Source organism: Lissotriton helveticus, chromosome 6 (assembly GCF_964261635.1).
Source record: "Lissotriton helveticus chromosome 6, aLisHel1.1, whole genome shotgun sequence".
NCBI classification, from domain to species: Eukaryota; Metazoa; Chordata; class Amphibia; order Caudata; family Salamandridae; genus Lissotriton; species Lissotriton helveticus.
In genome coordinates, this window is record NC_136067.1 from 2,035,730,036 (window position 1) to 2,035,753,255 (window position 23,220).

Sequence of the window (23,220 nt, forward strand, 5' to 3'; positions counted from 1 at the left end):
ATCCTTTCAATGTGTGTTCCATGTTCTCCTTCCTCTCGTCCGTCAGTGTCTTGTACCTCCAACATACCCTTCTCTCAGTCTGCTCATCATCATTACCCTCCCACTGTCTACATTGTGTGTTCCTCCCCCTTTTCTGTGTGTGCGTCCCTTCAGGTCGGGTCAGCCGCCATCATCCCTACACCATCTCCCCTTGCTCCATCTGGCAGCTTCTCTTTAGGGTTGCTAGGACCAAGTTTCAACAACTTTCTTCCCCTCTCCCACCCACCAGCTTGCATTGCTCCCTAATGACTGCTTCTCTTTAATGCCCCAGTGACAAGGTCTCACACCAAGCCCCATTTGCCCCTCCCATCACCATCTTACTTTACTCCCTCCCTGTGTTTTTTTTGTTTGTTGTTGCAGCGATCGGGTTTCACTTTTTAGGTCGCGCCTCGACAGTGGATGTACTGTCTCATTGAGACCTTTTATATTCTATCAGTGGGGTTAGAGACCGCCCATTGCTTACCTTTGGTTGGTTTCATTGTCACTCTCCTTTGCTTGCTTCTTATTGATCAGCTGCTGTAGGCTTCCTTCCTCTTCGCATGTTTGTCCTTCGCCTGGAGCATGAACACATTACTAGTGTCCTTCTACTGTTTGTTTTTTCAATAAGTACTTTTTTATTAGTGTTTAAGCACTCTACCAGAATGCGTCTTTTTCACCTGTCTCTCTTGTGTACTTCTCCGCCCTCCCTCCCCCATGTTGTTGCTTGCCCGTACCCGCCCTCCCTCCCCCAAAAACATTTAGAGATGAGGAAATAACTTTATTTGTATTCCAAAATTGGATGAATATTGGGATGGACCATTATTTTAGATTGTGGTAAAACTATTTTCCATTGTGAAATCAATTGAAAATGTGTTTTCGAAGGTAAATTCTTTGGTGCCACCTAATGTTTTTTTCTTCTCAATTTTGATTTCCGCTTTTGGTCTTTCCTTCCTGGCAGCGGCTGATGTTGCTGCCATGGTAGCTGTTAAAATTGCTGTTGTGGTCTCTGCTGTTGCAGCACCTATGATTGCTGCTCTTGTAACAGCTGTTTTTTCTACTGTTCTTCCTCCTGTGGTGGCTGCTTTTTTTACCTGCAGTGATGAGAGCTGTAGTCTTTGATATGTTTACAGCTGTAGTTGCTGCTGTTATGCCTGCAGTGGGGGCAGCTTTAGTCTCTACTGTGGTCCCTGCTGTAGTCAAAGCTGTTGTCTCTGTTCAATGGCTTTCATGCTTACATCTGCTGTTGCTGTGGTGGTTGTGGTTATTGCTTTTGTGGCGCCTGTTGTTGGTACTATGGCGGCTACTTTAATAAAAGCTATTCGTCCGCAAAAGTTGATAACCTCGTGGCAGCTATGGTCATTGCTTTGGTTGCAAACACTGTTCCTGCTTTTATGACAGCTATCATCACTAGTTTTGGAACACAAATAAATGTTACCACTTCATAAACCACATATATTCATTATTTACTCTAATAGGCCGTCACATTGCATTATCGTAGGTATTTTCCCTTGTCTATGATGATTTATCAAATCAATTCTTAAACAGGTACTGCACAATCCATCCATATACATACGTCTTAAAGTACTATATACTTTAAGTAAATTACCAAGAACAAATTACATAATCGTCTGCAAAACTATACTTATACAGTAGTGTTATAATATTTAATTTCTATATGAGAAATGATCAGAATACATGAATATCTTAACATATAATTTAGCACACCCACATATACGTCAGGGTGTTAAATTTCTTCTTGTAAATCTTATAATTTTGAAATCTGGATCATCTGATAGCCACTGTCTCAAAAAGACTTTCAGGAGGATAACTAGCATTTGAAACACCTATAAGTCTGGCGTATAGGTGAAATGCCTCAGTTGGCAATCAGTATAGGCACTCACTGTGCTGTCATACATAAACTCTGTGTGGTATAGGTGTGCAGGACATGCTGTGAAACTGTATTAAATCTTTCCTTCTTTTCATTCTACCCTGGAATGTTTGGGGTTTGAATACAGGGAGAGGTTTCAGTGCTTGGTGGGAAGATATTTGATGTGAAGTTGGACTGAGTTTCTCTGTGGAATAAATACATATTTGTAGAAATACTACTACTGAGACTTTTCTTTGTCTTTGTTAATCACACAGATGACTTGAGATTAGCAACAAGTGGAAGACCATCACAAGAAACATCTAAGTTACTGCTGCCTACTTGAATTCCCAAGCCTATAACCATCATCATTTGCGAGTCACCATAACGACCTGGGGCCTCCAGCATTTCACACTGGCAACCATAAGGTACAGTACTAACATTACACACGCAAAATTTAATTTGCCAAAAACATGAAAAACTCTACTGAAAAGACCCAAGAATGATTAACACATTGCAAATCTTCAGCTTCACTTAAACAATCACCTTTCATAATAAATTGGTCAGGCTTACTGCCTTTGTTGTAACTTTTCATAGTAAACCTCTTGGACCTTTTCCGTCCAACGTACATTTTCCCAAAGAACAATTTAAGCCTATGTGATTGATCATTAGGATGTCAACGTAATCAACTCAAAGTTACATAATTTCTTTTCAAGACGGAGGCTACCATTATGCATACACCTTTTAATGACACTCAACTGTAGCACCTTTAAAGAACGTTAAACATAAATAATGTAGACTTAGAACTCCACAGTCCATAAATAATCCTTGCTTAGAACACCCTACCTCTTTTTAAATGCTGCTCTGAAACAGATACGTACCTTTAAGATTTGTATGATGTTGTGGTATTACTGTTTTTTGTTTTTACAATTTGTTTGAAGGTTTGTTTTGCTAGTTTTATATTGTGTTTAGTATAGATTGATATTGCTAACTATTGACATTTTATCAGTTAAAAAAAACGGAACGCTTCTAATTTACTGAGGCAAATTAGGTAAAAGTTTGTAGAGCATAGGGTTTAAGAGTAGTAGTAGCACTGCCAATAGGACTAATGTTGGAAGTGTAAGGTTTGGGATGTTTGGTGACACAGTATAGGCCATGGTTTAAATTTTACCGTACCCGAGCATGAGCAAGTGTGATGCACACTTACTGATCAGCAGGAGTTCTTCTGGAGCTTTAGCTCCGTGCAGCTTGTGGTAGAGAACCTCTACGACTGCCATAGTCCTCGAGGACTAGAAGCTCTTGGTATTTTGTACGTGGAGACGTGTGAGAAAATCTGGCGAGATTTGTGGTCCATATTGAATTGGGCCCAAATGCATTTGATTCAATCAAAAGATGGCAGCCCAGAGTCGCGCTGTTTATGACAGTTAGGAAAGAAACATTCAAGTATTTTTTTATGACGATCAGACAGCCTTGAGGAAAGATGTTTTTATATGCTGTGAGAATAAGGTATTTAAAGGGTATAGTTTGTGATTTGGAAAGGGTTTTTGTTGAGGAAGTTTGGTGGCTAATATTTATAACTACAGAGTGGTATTTGAAAATGGAGCCAGAGCAAGGTAGCAGTGTAGGACAGGTGGCTAGTAAATTGGATGAGGAATTGGTGAGGAAAACTATACAGCAAGAAGAGGAAAATAAAATACAGGATACTGTAGCTAGCATCCTGGGAAACAAAAGAAGGAAAGCATGGGAATCGGGTGAGGAATATTTTTCCTTGTCTGAAGAGGATGATAATTTGGTAGAAATAGGAGGGAAGAGGTTGAGAAAGACCAAACACGTTGAAGACATTTATTTGTCTATGACGAGAAAGGTTGGTCTGAATTCCATCAGGAAAAGAGGTATCATTAACGTCACACTACACTAAAGATTGGATGTCCAAAGCAGCACACAAAGGAGAGGTGCCCTTCGTGGCACACAAGATGATGGAAACAGTAGGGTAATTGAGAGCCTAAAACCAGGAAATGAAAAAGAATGGGATGAGTATATATATGATTTGCAGAGCAAGGAGTTGGATAATGAATTTGAAAGTTTTGAGGAAGTCTCTTCGTCAGAGGTGTTAAGGGATCCTCTAGCTAAGATGTTTTCTCCTTTAACATAAAACACCCTAAAAGTAGGGATTCGTGGCAGATGGAACATGTGGTAAATAAATAAGAGTGGATACGTTAACCTTTGAACAGAGAGGTGAGATGGGTGTTAAGGGCAGAATGCCCTAGGATGGTCATTGAGGAGAAAGTGTGTATGATGCTGAAATTTGGGACAAGAGTAAATTAAATTCCTGTTCAGACTGGGTCTCTACCCAAGAAAGGTGCACAAACTGTCTCCTAAAATAAGCCAGGATAAAGTGCTGGATGTGATGGGTCCAATAGCGAGAATTATGAATATGGTGGAGGAGGCCCATATAAATGAGACACCACTTGATGTAGTGCTGCTCAGGGGTTGGAGCCGGAGAACAGTGGTGTTATTAGGGAATGCTAACACAGGTCTGCTGTCAGAAAGGAGAAAGGTGATTTTAATGAAAATATCCCTTAAACTAGGAGACATGGCTCATAAGCAGCCGAGCGATGATCCTAAAGGCTTACTATTTGGTTAAGGACTTGTGAAGAGTGTATCCAAATATGTGGCAACGTTCACAGCCCTTGATACGGCGCAGACTAATAGGCAGAAGGTGTTTGGTAGTGGAGTTTTTGGTAGGACGAGTAGAAGAGGACCCACTGTTAGTTGGGGCATGCAGAGGTCCCAATATTACACACAAATCAGAGGAAGAGGATTTCAGGGCTCCACTACCTTCGATCCAAGTCATGAAAGAGCAGGAAGAACAGGAACATTTTTTTTTAATGCAGGAGGTAAAAATTCTGGAAATCAAGGTGAGTACGGAGATTATTTCTGGTTCTCTCCAAGGAAAAGTAGGGGGTTGTTTAAGAGAGTTCATAAGAGAAAGGGAGAATTTAACCCAGGATCCTTGAATTTTAGAAACAGTACAGGGTTATGGGACAGAGTTCATAAGTATTCCTCATCAAAGGAAAAAAACAAGCGAGTTGGCAGTGGAAGAGCGATTAAAGAAAATAGTGGACGCAGAAATAGTCTATGTTGCAAAAAGGTGCAGGGATATGCCAAGAGGAAACCGAAAAGTGTTTTGTAAGCACTATATTTTTTTGTCAAAAAGAAATTCAAGGGATGGAGACCAGTGATCGATCTCACAGAGCTAAAGAAATATTTGGTGTGCAGGCACACCAAAATGGAGGGAATCCATTGCCTGTGGAAACTTGTTAATGGAGAACGATTGGCTGGTAAAGCTAGATTTGAAGGATGCGTACTTTACTATCTCTATGGACATAGGGAGTCATAGATATTTACAATTTCGATGGAAGGGTCACTTTTACCAATTTCAGTGCCTTCCTTTTGGATTTTCTTCAGCACCTTGGTGCTTTACATGGGTCATGAGTGTAGTGATGACTTATTTTTGACAGAGAGGAGTATGATTGATTCTGTATTTGGACAACATTTTGATAATGTCTCAGAACATGGACGAATTGAAGAAAGACTTGTAGGATGTGATATGTTTCATATTAAACAGCCAAAATCCTTGTTGGATCCAATACGAGAATTGGAGTTCTTAGGTTTCTCAGCGGACACATGGAAGTTGATTCTTCAGCCTCAAGAGAAGAAGGTGAGGATGATCAGGAAGGAAATTACGCCAGTTTTGAAAAGGGAGTTTTTTTATTTAAGGCATCTGGCTTGAGTGATAGGATTGTTATCTTCCTCTGTCCAAGCAATCTTTCCAGGACCTCTACATTAGCGAGATTTGCAGAGGTTGAAAGGAGAGGCTCAAAGGAAAGGTCTTTGGTATGGAAACAAGATAAGAATAGCGAAAGAGGAGTTGTTCTGGTGGTTGCACAACATGACGGCTTGGAATGGACAAGCTATTTTTGGTTGCGTGCCAAATTTTGTATTGGAGACAGATGCAAGCGTGAGAGGATGGAGAGTATGTTTAGGAGCTCTAGAGACTGGGGGATTGTGGACCCAGGACGATCGATCAAAGCATATACATTGCCTAGAATTAAAACTGCAGGGTTGTATGAGTTGAAGAGTTTCAAGACTGACTTGTAAGGACAGACTGTATTGATGAAAATGTAAAATGTGTCTGCGGTTGCGTTTATCAACAAGTTAAGGAGGTAGCAGATCTCGTGGATTGGCAGAGATGGAAAAGGAGTTTGGGGATTTTTGCTTGGAACCCAAGCTAACTGTGAGTGCAGAATACTTGCCAGGGGAGATGACTTTGTCTGTGGACTGGAATTCAAGGCATTTGAGAGATTACAGCGACAGGCAGTTGAATCGCAGAGCTTTCGCAGGATAAATGAGTAATGGGGACCTTTAGAAGTGTATTTATTCGCAAGCAGATTGACCTGTTAGTTAGCAATGCATTACAGTTGGATGCCGGATCCAGAGGCGTGTGCAGTAGATGCATTCTAGTAGGTCTGGAGAGGTAAGAGAACTTATGCGTTTCCCACGTTTGCGATGTTGCAGAGAGTACTACTGAAAGTGAGCGAGGAGAGATGTCAGATAGTCTTGGTGACTCCATTGTGGGTTTCTCGGGTATGGATTCCAGCAGTGTGTGGTACCTTTATTGACTCCAGTAGGAGAAGGACTTTTAAAGAATGGAGATGGATTACAGCATTCTTTGGTACTGGAGGGTGTGTTGAACCTACTTGTTTGGAAGGGGTCCAGAGAAACAGAAGTCTGCAGGGACTTTTGTGTAGGGCTTCAGAGTTACTGGAGGAATCTTGGGCTCCAGGAACAAGGAGTAGGTATAAAGAAATATGGAGAATCTGGGCAAGTTGGTGCATGGAAAGGCGTTTGGATCCCGTGGAGGCACCTGTTGTAGAGGTCGTACATTTTTTAGTAGAAACGTTCGAGGAAGGACTAAGTTACAGGACTTTAAATTGTTACAGAACAGCAGTTTCTGCGGGTCATTCACAGGTGGATGGAAGAACAGTTGGTAGAAGTGTTTTAGTTTGTAGGATTTTGAAAAGTATGAGTTTGCGAAGACCTCCCAGGGCACGCTACAATGTACTGTGTGATGTGAATAAGGTTTTTTAATTATTCCTGATTGGCCACAAAATAGGTATTTGGACTCAAAAAGGATTTCAGAGAATTTGGCAACTCTTTTATGCATGATATGACGCAGGTGCTGTTCAGACGTTAAGACTTTGTAGGTAAGTAGTAGGATATATAATCTAGAGGGAGTGCTTTTTGAAATATGGAAGAGACCTAAGACTATGTCGGAGTCAGTCTTTTATCCTAGATTTCCTCAAAATCAAAAGTTATGTGTAGTTGATTGTCTGTGGGAATTTGAGTAAAGGATGATGGAGCGTAGAGCTCATGGAGTAGAACAATTAATATTTTCTTATGTAAAACTGCATAATGCAGTGAGTTCAGCGACTATTGCAAGATGGGTAAAAGATATTATGAAGGAAGCAGGAATTGATATTGTTAAATTTAAAGCATATTCTTTGAGGGGTGCGATGGCAAGTAAGTTGTACATGGCAGGTGGTCGATTGGAAGAAATTATGAAAGTGGCTGATTGGTCGAATGCGGGGACATTTGCAAAGCATTATTTTCGGCCATTAAAGCATGTGTCAAATGTGGTGTTGAAGTGCTTTCAACATGCATCATGGTAGCCTCCAGTCTTGAAATGAAATGGAGAATCTCCAAAAGAAACGCAAAGGGAATTAAGATTTCATTAAAGACACGTAGGCTAACATTATCCCGCCCTCCTCGACCCAGTTTTTAAAAAAAAGGATATGGGACAAAGTTTCTAAGATAACAAGCGTTTGAGACTAAGAGGGGCCCCTTAGCATGACAAGGGAGTAGGGCATTTATACAGTGAATAAACAAGCATTTGCAATGCAATAGGTCTCGCAATTGCGAGATTTTGAGCTATTTGAATTGTAAAAGACAATGCCTTTCATGTATGTGGTTAAAAAACCTGCAATAATAAAAAGCAGCCATTTGCAATAGCAATAGGTCAAAGTTTCTAAAATGCAAGACCTATTGCATTGCAAATACTTGTTAACAAGCCCCCCATGCTGCTCTTTCACGTTAATAGAGGCCACGCCCCTTTCTTTAGACCAGCTGTGTCTAAAGAAAGGTCCATGGCTGTTATTAAAGTGAAAGTGCGTAGGGGGCACGTATGCCAAAAAAAAGCATTTGTTTATCAAGTTGACAAACAAATGCTTTTTTTTTGTAAAAGCGCCACATGAAAGCGAGCATGGCGCGCTGAATGCCTGAATGTTGCAGGAAAGCATGTAATGCCTACAGTAGGAGAAACACTTTAAAGAAAATAGTGCTTACAGACGAAATTAGAGATACTGTGCAACAACCGAAGTAAAAGGGCCAGTCCTCATGGGAGGTTACAAATGAAGACAGGACAGCACTAAGAAGAGACTAATAGGCCTATTAACGAATCAGAAAACAGCATTTATGAAGGACAATGACACAAGCCAATGACAAATATGGGCGAAGAGTGGGCGGGGCTTTAAGTTCACACTCCAATACAACATGCAGCGCATGCGCTGCGCAGGCTCGACATAAAGAATGAAAGCATTATTTGCAGCTCTGATCATCACCAGTGCAGTCCTTCGTCACATGACAACTGTACGAATCCCTACAGACAGACTGTCCGTGATAACATGCACAGTAGTAACCAGGGCTTTACGTCTGCCGGGTCCTGCCAGTGCTCAGCACTGGCAGTTCTAAAAGGCAGCTGCTGAGGCGGGTCCCTATCAGGCTCTCCATTTTAGCCCTCGCCCTCAGGATGGAAAAAAATCATAACTCTGCAGCAGCACCACCACCCATCACTGCCTTTGATGTAACTTCAAATAGACTTGTTCTAGTTCTTTCACAGTCATTTCAGAATTTAATAATTTTCAATATTCTATACAACGAAGCTATAGTTGTTGCTTACATATCTTATGCAACTCACAACCATCGCCAAAGCCAATAGTCTTGGATAGTTATAAGTGTAATGTTAATGGTATTGTATACCTGGATGTAATCACCAGTAAGGTGGCACACTATGCTAAGCAACCATTTTTAGCTTAGGTGTTTAAGCCACGCCCTAATTACATAGTCCACGGCCCTTTGAGAGAACCCCTCTCCCTCTGTTTTTTCATCCCACTTAAAGCCCTGATAGTAACTGTAGAAAATATGTATATAAAGCGAAAGGAGCAACTACAAGACCCAGCAATCTTAGAGCTGTAGATTGAAGTAATCGGTGGCAGGCGTAAAATCACCCTCACGACACTGATCGCGAGGCTGAGCTCTCACATTTCCCCGGTCTGTGAGTGACCAGCTCCCCTAGCCCAGGTTTCTAACTTTGCATTCTAGATCTTGTAGTCCTGATTTTATAGACATAAGACCAGACTACAAGTCCCAGAAAGCAGAGACAAAGCACTGGAAAGATCCTTGCGCACGTTCCTGGAAAAAAGTTCGAATTCTGCAGATGACAGCTAACGCTATGCCACACTTCCTTTCCCCAGCAATGCAGCTCACCACTTCCCAGAAGAACACTCCAACACCAGAGATACAGGACGGCGAGATCAACAGCTCCTGAGTCGAACGTCAACGCCTCCGCCCTAGAGGATTTCCATAAAAAAATAAAAATAATATGCTTGCACTTGTGTTTTTCGTTTAATGCGAAGCGCGGCCGTCCTTGGTGCGGAATGTCTCGATAGCCCTAGTCCGCTCTGCGGCAGCGCAGGCACGCGCAGGGGAGCTGGTTCTCTTCTTAGCAAGATCTCTGCATCCTGGATGGGCATAGCGAAGTTCCACCCCAGGTGCCTGGGCGGGGCCTGTTTACCCGACAGGAGGTGTGGATGCTGCGCTTCCTCGATGCACCCGGAAGCTTAGCGGCATCCCTGAGGTTCTCCGGGGCATGCAGAAGTAAACAAGGTACTCGGTCACACAAGGAAAGTGTCTGGGTTCATGCAAGTGGCGGCTCCAGGGAGGGAACAGAAGTGCAAGCAGTCCTGAAAAGAAGTTTTAAGAACCACCCTACGTGCAGCACCCATTCGTGACCAGCCACCATCTCCAGAAACATTTACCAACATAGTTCTTTTTTTTTTTTTGTAAACAAATTTTATTGATAGATCGCATAGAAAATCGCAGCTCTCTGTAACCCAGAGACGTCTGCCAGACATAAGTGCACATGTAATATAATGCAATCCATCACGATTTTATCTGTAAGACATTGGAATCATTGCAATCAGCTGATCCCCCTCCCTCCCTCCCCCGCCCCCCCCCCCAACCCCCAACTATCCCCAACTCCCTCCCACCCGGATCCCTCCCCCCTAGCACGGTTCCTGACAAGTCCAATCATCCGCGTACACACATCTTGTGGCATAGCTCATTCACACCTCTAGGTCCGGGTCTTGTTCCGGCGGAGGCTCTAACCATATGCCCCTGTAGTCAGCCCATCTCTTCCAGATCTTATAATGTTTACTGGGGCAACCGCGGGCAAGAAATATGGGTTTCTCCATCCCCATGCAAAAATCCAAGCACCGTTTCCATGCTACAAGGGCTGGGGCCCGCGGGTCCCTCCACGCCCTCGCAATATCCCGCTTGGCCACTGTGAGTCCTAATAGCAACAGATGCCTCTTATAGAGATTGCCCCCCACTCCTTCTATCACGTGCAACAATCCCAATCGCGGTGTGCGCGGTAACACCCACCCCAGCGCTTCATCCAAACCATTCCAGACACCATTCCAGAACCGATCTAGGCGTCCACAACTCCACACTGTGGAAGAAAGTGCCCTCCTCACAGCCACACCTAGTGCACTCTGGGGACGCAATAAGGCCCGCCCGCCAAAGCCTCCGCCGTGTGTAATACACTCTGTGAAGGTATTTAAATTGAATCAACCTCCGGTGCGGCCTGTCCGGCCCTCTGCCATCCCCCGCTGGCTGCAGATCCCAGGATCACATATGCACCCCGGGCGGGCACCAGTGGATCCCCACCGGCCGGCTGGGGCGACCTGAACTGGCCGCCGCCCTGCCACCACTGGCCCGATATTAAAGCACAATGTCTGTCCCTGGGCCCCCGGAAGCACACCAACCAAAGGCCACACGCCTCCTTACTAGCTGCCCCACCGGGGCCTGCTGCATCCCACAACTGTGTCACACCAGGCCGATGTCCGCAGCCGCTCCCGGAAGGCCCGCCAGAATCCAGCCATGCTCTCCGGGCTAGGCCGTACTGCTCCGTCTCCGCTCCGTAGTGCGCTCAGGCCGCAGCCCCGGGGGTCCCGCCATCTCCAGAGATCACCAGGGAGCCGATCTGCATTCACGGCCACCTGCACCAGTCCCGCCCTGTCAGGGACCGGCGCTGCGGACCTCTCGCCGTCTGTACTTGCGCTGCGCTCCTCGCAGGGAGCGCGAAACTAGAGGTCCCTGGCGTCTGTTCACCACACAGGCCTCGCACCGCTCGTAGCCTCGTCCCGCAGCTCCCCGCACACCCAGCTGGCCAGAATCTCTCACGAGGGCTGCGGACAATGCCCGGTGCCAGAATCTTCCTTTGGGGGCTCTTACGGACGGGGGGGGCAAACAGGATAATGCCACGGATAAGTGTCTGGCAGGACGGAGCTCTATCAGTCTGCGTCCGCCATGATGGCTCTCTCGGCCGCGCCCCCCTACCAACATAGTTCTTGCATTTATTATGCCACTGCAAACAAGCAGCCGCTACAGTCTCAATAAAGAACAAGCGAGGCGCTCTCCGAAGATGTGCACCAAATGAGGCATTGCGGCGCCTGGCACCGAAGTCCCATAAAGGGATTCGGTGAACTCCGAGCCCCCCTCCAGCGCCAGAACAGTCTCAGAGAGATAAAACAAGAAGACGGGAGGAAGGGGCGAGGGGGGTTTGAGGCAAAGTGAAAGCTCGCGCTGTGCCGGCTTAGGTGTGCGAAGGGAGACAGGAGGTGGCACGCGCTGACAGAAGATGTGCCACCTCCTGTCTCCCTTCGCGCACCAAAGCCACAGCAATAGAGTCTTCGCTAGCGAAGCATCTCCGCTGCATTCGTAGCTCGACCTAAAAAGGAAGATCCCTTGGGGTAAATCCTATTCAAGATAGACCTCAATGTTCACACATCGCACACTCATGTATACTTCATATCCACACCTACTTCCATTGGACCATATGTAATGGGTAAAGCAACATATACACAAAGTATATAAAAAAATATATCACGTAAGACCAATTTTTCTGTCTGTTAGTGTTTTACTCTTGATGTTTTCATGCCTATAGAAATTGATTTTTAATGTGTTTACAACTATTTTTTATAAAATTGTCTTTGTGTTATGAATTGTATGAATTAATGTGTTTTTAATTATAATATTTTGTATACAAACAATAAATATATGTGATATTTTTTTTATATACTTTGTGTATATGTTGCACACTGTGCGGTGGTGTTCTCGCCGGGCCCACACGGATCCGATTACAACTGTGCGTCTGGTTTCATCTATCGCAGACCCTCATTGGCTCGGTTCTGTGGTTTGGACATTTATGGCGCGCTTTTGGGCCTTCATCACCATCCTAGACGCACAAGCCTGTCCTAGTGATGGAAAGGACTAAATTTCAGTTATGCCGCAGGTTTCACTCGAAATATCAGAGGACAGACCATCATCAAGTCTGTAACCTCTGCTTGTCCCTGAACCAACAAGAGCATTTCTGTGTAGCATGTCTTGCCTTCCGCAAACGAAAAAACCCTCCAAAAGCACCGAGCCATGGGATCGCTTTGGCTTCAGTGATGCACTCTCAACAGGATGATACCCCAACCTCTTTGAAGACCGAGTCACAGAGGGCGACCAGCAGCTGGAAGCTTTCAGCACTGAAATAGAGGTGCTGTCTTTGGCTGAGAGTACCAGTTTTGACCTGGGGAGGAAGATCCCCCCCCCCCACCGGGTCAATGCCCTATAAAAATAGTTGCAGTGAGAACTACCCTTCCACTGACTGCTCCTCAACATCACTCAAACTCCATGAGGTTAGAGTTCTGAATTCCCAGGCCACTCATGAGACCTCCTGTCCGCTACTGCCACCAAGCAATGGCCGGCACCAAGGAGAGGGATCTGACCTGACGCTCGCCCACACTTCTGCACTGAAGTACTCTTCCAAGCCTCACCTGTCTACCTAGACCGCTGCATTGGCTCTGGCCTCGAAGACCCCCTCAAAACTCACCTCAAGTCAAGGCCTCACATCTGAAACCCAGTTTGGTGCTAAAAGGGCATCGAAAGCCTTCACCTCCGAAAAGATTGGTGTCCAAGCCTGCCTCTTCCATCACTTCTGAGGACTTCTACCAGCTGATCCTCCAGCACCGGTACGAGGAGCTTGAAGCCAGGCAGCGGCGTATCCCCTCATCAAGCCTAGCACTGGTTGGATCCTAGCCAAGCATCCAGACAAACCTAAGGACCCTGTTTTTTCCCATGAGAAAATTGACCTTCGGAGCCGATGTTAAATCCACCTTCAGAGGCGATGCCCAACTAGCATCGGTGCCATGGTAAAGGCACTTCTCCACCTCCTCCATTCACTCCTCCTCCTCTGCCTTCTATATCACTGTCCACTAGGTTCGCCTCTCCACTATCGCCGGTGAACCCTATGCTACATTCACCTCAATCTGGGCCTCTAGCTGGTCAAGCCTTCACCCTCAGACGATACCTCCTCAAGCCATGAGGTTCTCTGCCATTCAGCCACCTTTCACAAGGTGAAGATGCTCAAGCAGCCCAAGGAGAAGGACTGCCTATGCTTAAGGGAATACTAAGACCTACTCAGGACATCTTCAAGAAGTCAGACGAGAGCCACCACTCTGAGGGTGGATATAAAATATAAAGCGTCCCCCTCTGACCTCCCCCTTCCCAATAGGGGCCAGCTACCACCAGACTCACTGGTCGTACATACAGCACAAAAAGTGGGCTAATTCCCAGGGCATAGTAGATGCTCCCACTCTCGACCAAGAGAGCAAAAAGTGTGATACAGTGGGCAAACGTGTCGCTGTCCAGTCTGCCAAACATTGTCAAATTGCCAATTCAGTGGGCCAGCTCTCTTGCTATGAGATGGAAAAACTGATCCAGTGCCTTCCAGATCAATATAAAAATGGGGTCAGGAGTTGGTGGCAGAAGGAAAAATCATTTCCATCCCTAATATCAGGTGTGCTTTAGATGCAGCAGACACCGCTGCTCGCAGTGTTAACACCAGTGTCCTCCTTTGCAGGCATGCCAGACTGTGCTTCTGGTTTCATCTCCTCAACTTGCCTTTTGATGGTGAGCAACTATTTGGAACGCAAGTTGGTGAGATGTTGCAGAAAATTAAGGACACAGACAGTCAAGGCCCTGGGTGTCCTGTAAACTCGATCTGCCTGTGGCTCCTTTTGCCGCTCATAATATCGTGGGGGAAGGGCCTAAACCACCTTCCCTGAAACATCCACATCCTTCCCTAGACTGCAACAGCAACAAGACCTTCCATGGATTATTACAGGGGAGGGCACAAGGGCAATATCGGCCATGGATTATTACAGGGGAGGGCACAAGGGCAATATCGGCCGGGGTAGGGGAAAAGGAGCAACCCCCAAAGGGGCCGCAACTACCAAGCAGTGACTCCGTTACCCTTCCCCACTATCTTCTAACACCTCGGGGTGGGAAGATTGCAGGGGTTCCTGCCCCAGTGAGCAGAGATTACCTCATACCAGTGGGTTCTAGATATTATAGTGGAAGGGGACTGCCTATAACTCACACCAACACCACCATACATCCCCACTGCAGGCAGCGCCTGCTCCAAGATAAAATGCATGCACTACTCAGCACAGGGACTATAGAACCCCTACTGCCCCAAAACCATGGCAAGGGGGTCTACTCCTTATACTTCCTAATCCCCAAAAAGAGCGGGTCCCTGAGGCCCTTCCTCGACCTCAGACCTCTCAACAAGTATATTCTGTCAGAGCACTTCCACATTGTTATACCCCAGGATGTCATTCCTCTACTACAGCATGGCAACTTCATGACCTTCCTCGACTTGAAGGATGCTTACTTTCACATATCCATCCACCCTGTGCATCGAAGGTTCCTCTACTTTGTGGTAAGTGGTCATCATTATCAGTTCAAAGTAATGCCCTTTTGGAGTAACCACAGCTTCCAAGTGTCTTGTTGTGCTAGTCGCTCACCTCAGGAGCTGCATCCCTGTCTTTCCTTACCTGGATGATTGGCCAATCAAGAGCACCATGCAGCAACAATGTTTAGCGCACACACTAGCCACCATACATCTGTTGCACAGCCAAGGCTTCCCCATAAGTGCAACTAAATCCCATCTCCATCTTTTCCAAGTACAGCCCTTTATCAGGGCCATAGTCTACTCTCAAGTAGGGAAAGCATACCCCAGCCCAGCAAGGGTACGCGAATTTCAAATGCAGATAAATCTTTTCAGCCAGATAGCCAGTTAATGGTTAGAAAGGTCATGCGTCTCCCGGGTCTGATGGCCTCTTGCATTGCCATAGTCCCACATGCCAGTTTACTTATGCGTCTGTTACAGGAGAGCCTACAGCATAGAGTTCACAGGCAGAGGGTCAATGGAGGATCAAGTGTTGATCTAGGGCCACACTCCTCACTCTCTGCAGTGGTGGAATTCCAGCAGCCTGCTGCAGGGACGGCCCGTCTTGGACCTGGTTCTGCAAGTGACCATCACCGCTGATGCCTCACTCACCGACTAGGGTGCATACTTGCAGGAACTGACCGTACAAGCTGTGTGCACATTCAACCAACTGAATCTCTACATCAATCATCTGGAGTTGTTCGCAATCCAGCTAGCCCTTAAGTCGGTCCATCCTCTCATTCACCAAAGTGTATTCTAGTCAGGACTGACAACACAACTGCCATATTTTACCTACAGAAGCAGGACTGCACAAACTCCCTGCAATTGTCTGCTGTATCTTAGAGCATTTGGCAGTGGGGAATACATCATGGAGTCCATCCCCTCATACACCACATTCCCGGAGGGGACAACAACTTTGCAGACCTCTTCAGCAGGAGGCATCAACAAGTCCATGAGTAGGAACTCCACGCCTAAGTTCTGCTCCTGTACTCCCACCGTTAGGGGTTTCCCCACAAAGAACTGTTAGCCACCCCCAAAAATGCAAAATTCCCAAGCTACTTCTCCAGGCTGCAACACCCACAGTCCATGGGCAATTCATTATGGATGATCTGGTCAGGGATATTTGCCTTCACTTTTCTCCATCTACCACTTCTTCGAGTTGCAGTTTACAAGTTTTGGCAAACTTCCCTCACTCTCATTTTAGTAGCTCCGACCTCTGTCAGACAGCCCTAGATTACCATCCTCCTTGACCTCTCTCTAGTGCCTCATGCAAAGCTGCCCAACCGGCTGGATCTTCACCCCAAAAATTAAGGCACTCTCAGACATCCCAACCCCCAATAGCTCAATCTTTTGATTTACCTCCTGAAGTCCTAGAATTTGGGTACCTCAATATGCCTGCAGAATGCATGACTTTACTTAAAGGCATGCAGGCCTGCAACCCTAAACTTGCCATGTGGCCAAGTGGGAAGGGTTTGTACACTACTGTCTTACTAAACACATCAATTCTCTCAAAGCAACAGTCCAAGACATAGTTTGTTACCTGCTTCACATGCAGAAATCAAGCCTGACTTATACTTTTATCAGACTAGACTTGTCAGCTGTTGCTGTTTATCTTCAAAACAGGCAACATGCTTCCTTTTTCAGAGTGCCTATCATTAAAGCCTTTATGGAAGGACTCTAAAGGATTATTCCACCATAGGTGCTACCCACTCCTGTGTAGAACCTCAATATTGTTCTTTCTAGACTAATGTGCCATTCTTTTGAGCCACTTCACTCTTGTCCCTCACAGTTTCTCTCCTGGAAGGTGGCTTTCCTAGTTGCTATCACTTCTGTCAGGCGTGTTAGTGAGCAACAGGCTCTTACCCTGAAAGAACATTTTTTCCAAGTACACCACGATAGGGTAGTCCTCAGTACAAACCCCAAATTCCTACCTGAGGTGGTTTCTAGCTTCCACTTCACTCAAACCATAGAACTCTTGAACTCTGTGTTTTTCCCACATCCAGAATCAGTAGCAGAATTAGCTCTTCACACAGTATTATATTGACAGGACAAAACCCTTCCGTAAGACACAGACCTTTTTGTCTCTTTCCCCAAACCACACAAAGAGTGTGCTCTCACTAAAGCAAGTATAGTATGCTGGCTGGTCAGATGCATACACACCGGTTATGCTACCACAAAAAGACCATTCAATGTCCTTCCCAGACCCCACTCAAACCGCAAACATTGAGCTTTGATGACTCTGTTGGATAATATTCCTATAGTTGACATTTGCAACTCCAAAGCATACATGGACTACCCTGCACAAATTTGCGAAACATCACTGTGCGTATGTTTTAGCTCACCAGCAAGCCTTCGTTGGTCAGGTTGTTGCACACTTTTCTAATCTTCTGCAACATCCTCGGGCTAGCCACTGCTTTTGGGAGCAACTGCTTTGCAGTTTATGGACAGCATGTGTATCTACAGCTACATATGCTACAAACAGAAAATGTACTTACCCTGTAAGCATCTGTTTGTGGCATGTAGTGCTGAAGATTCACATGCTCCCGCCCTCCTTCCCAGAAGCCTTTAGTTGGTGCAGATGTTTTTTTCTTTTGACTTTCATCCTTAATCTTTATATATGTATGCATATATATATCTCTCTCTATATATAGATAGATATGTTCGTACTACTCATTTTTTTGACACTAGACAAACTGACAACAAAAAGGGTAATATGTTATTACTAAGGGCCTGTGGGGCTCATCATTTCCTGTGAAAATAACCACAGCTCAACAGTTGCACTACTTCTGCCAGTACCAGGTTAAGAATTGGAAACATTTTGCTGTACAAGAGTTTCTACTGCACCAAAGTGATAAACAAGGAAATAGAAGATCATAGCCTTCTCGGGGCACCTGTTAAGAACATACTTTACTTCGGACAGGAGTACGCTCTTCCTCGGAGTTAGGTGCAATTCCAGAAGCCGACCTGAATATGAAGGTACGGTTTGTGAGTAATGTCTTCATGATTGTGTGCGCGTGCTTAAAAGTATGAAGCTTGGGGCGCAATGCAACCTTTTTTATTATTATTTATTGTTGGATACTTTTTCTGCCCCCTTCCTTTTCTGCCCTCTTGCAGCCCTGAAAACTCCCGCCAATAGTAACTTAATACCAGTGCAGAAGGTGTGCTACAGAGAACTGCGTTGTGGTACACAATGTCATCTTGATGAAGTGCAATGATCGTGAGACAGCTTGATGGCATCTCCAGAACAGGGACCCCTTTTGATGCGGAAACTGACCTGGGCGCTGTAAGCAAACGCTGTCTTCTCTTGCCTCTAGCCTCCCCTTATCCCTGGAGGGATCCGCCACTGCCGCTTCTTCAACTACTTGCAGCACCCGCTTCGCGGGTGCCGCTGCGCGGCGTGTGGCGAGGGGTAGAGGCTGCCAGGACGCCTGCTGACTGCAAGTGTGTGGAGGGAGCATCGAGAGCCGACGAGGGAACGCGCCAGCAGGGACTCCCAAGACCAGGAGTCCCTGCGCTGCACAGGTGTGCACGGCCGCGCCCCCAGCGAGACACGCCCCCCCTGCCTGCAACGCCTCCCTTATAAATCCCGGTGTGTCGCTCGGCGGGACGCGAGCGGGACGCCGAGCGAAGCCCGAGCAAAGGGCGGGCAGTCTGTGGCAGTCAGGGGCTGTCAAGGCTGGGCTGGGCCACGTCTCTTTCATCTAGCCCTGGGCCCTGGCGGGTTGCGCGTCATTCCACAAAGGCGTATCCCTTACAATGTCAACCCGTTCTGGTAAATTACTTAGGAGTGAGGGTGAACGGGGAGGTGCGGTGTGTAGCCCAGTGATTGGAACTATGGACCGTTTTATAACGAGAGTGGCGGCGGTCATTGATAATGAGATCGCCATTTCTGAACGCCGTCTCTCCGAGGTCTATCTCCCTTCTAGACGCTCTTCACTGGGGGCTCTAGCCCAGGCCTTGTCACCGGCCAGCGAGCGGGTCCGATCTGTTTCCCCTGACGCCCCGGATGGCTTTGTAGTTCCCCCCCAGACTGTTGAAATAGGGAAGATTATAGATGGGTTGAGACAGCCGGCTGCGCTTCTACCAAGTGGCGCTGCGGAAGAGGGTGGCGCAAGTACATCACACTCACCTGCACCCCCATTCACAGGTACTATTCAAATGTTATCGCCTACTCTACCCGTTCCTATCATAGTAAACCTATCTGGGGCGCAATCTGCGCAATCTGTGTATGACCTGAGTGGGCAGAGTAAAAGGGCCAAAAACAAAAGGGCAGCCTGCTCTAGTAAGGGTAGGCTGGTGAGACAGGCCGCGATTTACAAGCGACCGAGAAAGTCCCCTGGACAGGGTGGGAAGGTCTTAAGGGGGCCTGTCCCAGAGGTTAAGGCAGTGGTGGAGGGGGGCCCCGTGGACACATCTACGGGTATTTATACCTGTTCGTCCCCAAGTAGTAGTGCTGTTAATGTCTCCACATCTATTGACTTCAAGATCATTGATAGGATTATGGAGAGGGTAAACAGTCTCTTGATGCCCTTGTTGACCCAGGTTAAGGGTTTGGGGGCTAGAATAGATAAACTAGAGCAATCCACCCTCAATGGCTTTTTCTCACTTAAATCTATAATTAAACAGCATAAAAGAGTGAGTGAGAACCAGGCCATGGGTTTAAAGGGGAGTGTGCCCCCAGTAGCTTCCTTGCAATTACAGGTGGATTCTAATCCGCCAACCAGGGCAATAACGGTAGACACTAGTAAAGTGCAAGCACCAGTACCTGTAATTCCTCCCCCACCAAAAGCAGGGCCCCAACATAAGGGAATGGAAACATCTTCTGAGGTTGCCAAAAGTACACCTAAATGAACATCCCTTTTGCAGCCCCCGACAAGTAGAGGGACGATAAAGGACAGCCAAGCCTCTGGTACACAAAACAAAGGCAAGGGAACAGCGACAGAGATGGTCGCCAAAACTGCCCCTCAACTTGTAGTCCCAGTTGCTACCACAGTGGTCCCCCGTAAACTCCCCCGGCGGACCCCCCCCATAAATCTCCCACCAGACTGCCACCCTTTTGTTGCAGTATTAGTAAACGTTCCCCCACTGAAGGAAGATCAGTTGGAGAATCACCAGGCCCTCAAGAACAAGTGTATCCACTGGCTAAAGTTAAACAAGCCAATCCCGAGTGGTGTGGATGGGCTAATTCTAAGTGTTCGCAGAGTAGGGTGGGTAGGACAAGGAAAAAAAACACAGGAGGGGGATTGTGTAATAATAAACTTTCAAGATCCACGAGTGGTGAGCTCCATCTGTGCCCTATAAAAAACATGGACGTGGTAGGGGTTAAACTAGTGGATCTAACCTTTTTCTACTCCAGGCCAATTGCTAAGTCGCCCCGGGTGGGCCTTAGTACATTTGACTTAGGCCAAAACTGGGACCCATGTGGGGTTGGGGGTCTTGGATATAATGGGTTGAATCCCCTGTGGGGGCCAGGGAGACGTTGACTGGAGGGGGGTGATACGAGGGAATTTGCAGTGTCTGACATGGAAACGGACAATAGAACAGGTCTAAAGGCAGCACCACCACCCCGAATAGTCCCACTTATAAGTACAGGTGACAGTGGGTTGGTAGACTCTCTGCCCATTTCCTTGGACAGTTGTTTGCCTGTTCCCCTTGTGAGGCCTGTGGACAGGAGTGTTCTCGAGGTCAGCGACGCACCAGCTGTGACGGACCGTGTTTTCAAGGTTTTCAGCTGGAATGTCGCAGGGATCGCAAGAAAGTTGGCCCTCCCAGACTGGAATGCTTTGGTTGATGAGCATGCCATATGCATCTTCCAAGAGACCTGGAGTTTGGAGCCGATACATACGGTGGGATTCTCCTCCTACTTTGTGTCCGCACAAATCTCAGAATCAGGGAGAGGACGCCCCTCGGGTGGCCTGCTCATTTGGGTGGCAGCCTCCCTTGACTGTAGAATAGAGGAGTCTCAGACAGGTTGTCTAGATATTCAAAATATTATCCTAAGAGACTCCAGGGGTCGTATAATACTGAATATATATAATGTGTACGCCAGAGGGACTAAGGGTGGGAGGAAGTCCACTGTATTATCTCTCCTGGAGAGCCTTCTTAGTACAACTTTATACAAGTTGTGTACCCTGGTCGCGGGAGACATGAACTGCACGTTCGAGCCCTTGGGCTCGGATGTTGCCTTAGACCAGGATGAGGAGGACGCCAAGATAGGGATACCAGCCTTGGAAATTCCACCCATTAGGAGATGGTCAGAGGTGGCGTTACAGTTATACACCCTGACTATCGAACTAAATTTAAGGGCAGTGAATGGGAGGACAATTTCAGACAGGGAAGGGGCTCATACCTATAATAGACCAGGACATACTTCTAGAATTGACTATATCTTATTAGATATATGTCTGTGGAGCCAGGTGAGGGACATGGTTGTGGTCCCGACGGTTGAAAGTGACCACAATCCACTTTCCCTGACTATGGTCCAGTGGTGGTGTCTTTCTAAGAAGGGTCCTACTAACCCCACATTAGCTCCCCCTGATGAGTCGGTAGTCTCACTTTGTGGAAGGCGCCTAAAATGGGCTAAATTGGTCCTCTCAGAGGAAAGGGTTGGAGAAATATCAACCCTTTTAGATCACGCACTGCTAAACCTGGGGTCACTCCCGGAAGGGGTGGGTAGGGCTTGCGGGGTCTTTGCCTCCCTAACAGAGGCTCTGACAAATGTGTTTACCATCCCCTCGAGTAAGGCAGGGAAGAAAGGAGGTGTAAAGAAAGGTAACGGTTGGTACTCACAAATATGTAGGGTACACAAATCAAGACTCGTAGAGGCAGTGAAATGCAAATCCCACCCCGATATTCTGGTAGCAAGGAAGGCTTATAATAGATCCCTTAAATTTGCTAAGAAGGAGTGGGAAGAGAAATTTTGGGAGGACCTACTTGTTGCCAGCAAAAGTAAAGACTCAAGGGGTTTTTGGAACCTTGTAGGCTCCCGGAATAGGCCTGATGAAGCTATGAGACCCTGTAATATCCCACCACAAAGCTGGGTAAAACACTTTGGGGCTCTATACCTTCCGGCGGATGGGGCACTAAATGTCAGGGTGCTCCCCCCACTAGTATCTGAACCCCACGGTTACAATCTCTTTTCAGCTCTAGAGATTGAAAAGGTAATTGGGTGGGTAGCCCCCCCGGAAGGCAGCAGGTCCAGATGGCTTACCAGGGGATCTCATGCGGGCATATCCAGTGGCCTGGGCAAGGGTTATTGCAGCACTTCTCAATGATATTATGAAGGGGGGGCCAGTGCCCGATTCTTGGAAAGGGGCGGTGGTGGTCCCAATTTATAAAAAAGGTTCTAGAGAAATCCCGGGGAACTACCGGCCCATAAGCCTCATTGACTCCACCCAAAAGATAGCAGGTAAAGCTATCCTTGGTAGGATTCTTCATTGGGTGGAGGAAAATAAAATACTATCACACTTTCAGGCAGGGTTCCGGGCAGGAACAGGGACGATTGAGCAGGTGTTTAGGTTAGCACTACTTAGCTGTAAGGTGGTGGAGCTAGGCAAGGGCAGTCTATACTTGGCCTTTATAGATCTGAGGACTGCCTTTGACCTAGTTCCTCGGGAGGAGTTATGGAGGGTGCTTCATGGGTTGGGATTGCCTCCTTACATCTTGTCCCTCCTTATTAGCCTTCACGCCCATACCTTTGCTCAGGTTCGATGGGGGAGAAATGGAGAGATAACTGAGAAAATCCCAGTGTCGAGGGGTGTGAGACAGAGATGCGTACTAGCGCCCACCCTCTTTTCATTATATGTAAATGGGGTGGTGGAATATCTCCAGCAAGAACCAGCCGACGCTCCTTGTCTAGGGGGAGTGCGGATTCCAACCTTACTTTTTGCGGATGACACGCTCTTGATTTCTAAGACTCCGCAAGGCCTCCAGAAGTTGCTTACCCGTTTCCAGAACTTTTGCGTTTCAAGGGGCTTAGTAATCAACGTGGATAAAACTAAGTTTCTAATTCTAAACCCTCCAAGGAAACTGGGCCGCCCACCCATTCTCAACTCCGTTCCCTTGGAGAAAGTATCCGAATTTGATTATCTTGGAATGCGGATTACGGACAGCATGAACTGGTCACCTCACATTGCCAAGATGGTCTTGAATCACAAGAGAG

At 46.6% G+C, this 23,220-nt stretch overlaps 1 protein-coding gene across 3 annotated transcripts in view; it reads left to right on the forward strand.

The window, feature by feature from the left end:
- The window catches only part of DNMT3A (DNA methyltransferase 3 alpha), a 2,120,215-nt gene that overhangs the window by 70,680 nt on the left and 2,026,315 nt on the right, over positions 1–23,220 (forward strand). For all 3 annotated transcript variants that reach the window (XM_078650037.1, XM_078650035.1, XM_078650036.1), the window contains exon 2: positions 2,161–2,310. The gene's annotated coding sequence lies outside the window, so the exon portion shown is untranslated. The remainder of the gene's footprint in view (positions 1–2,160; positions 2,311–23,220) is intronic.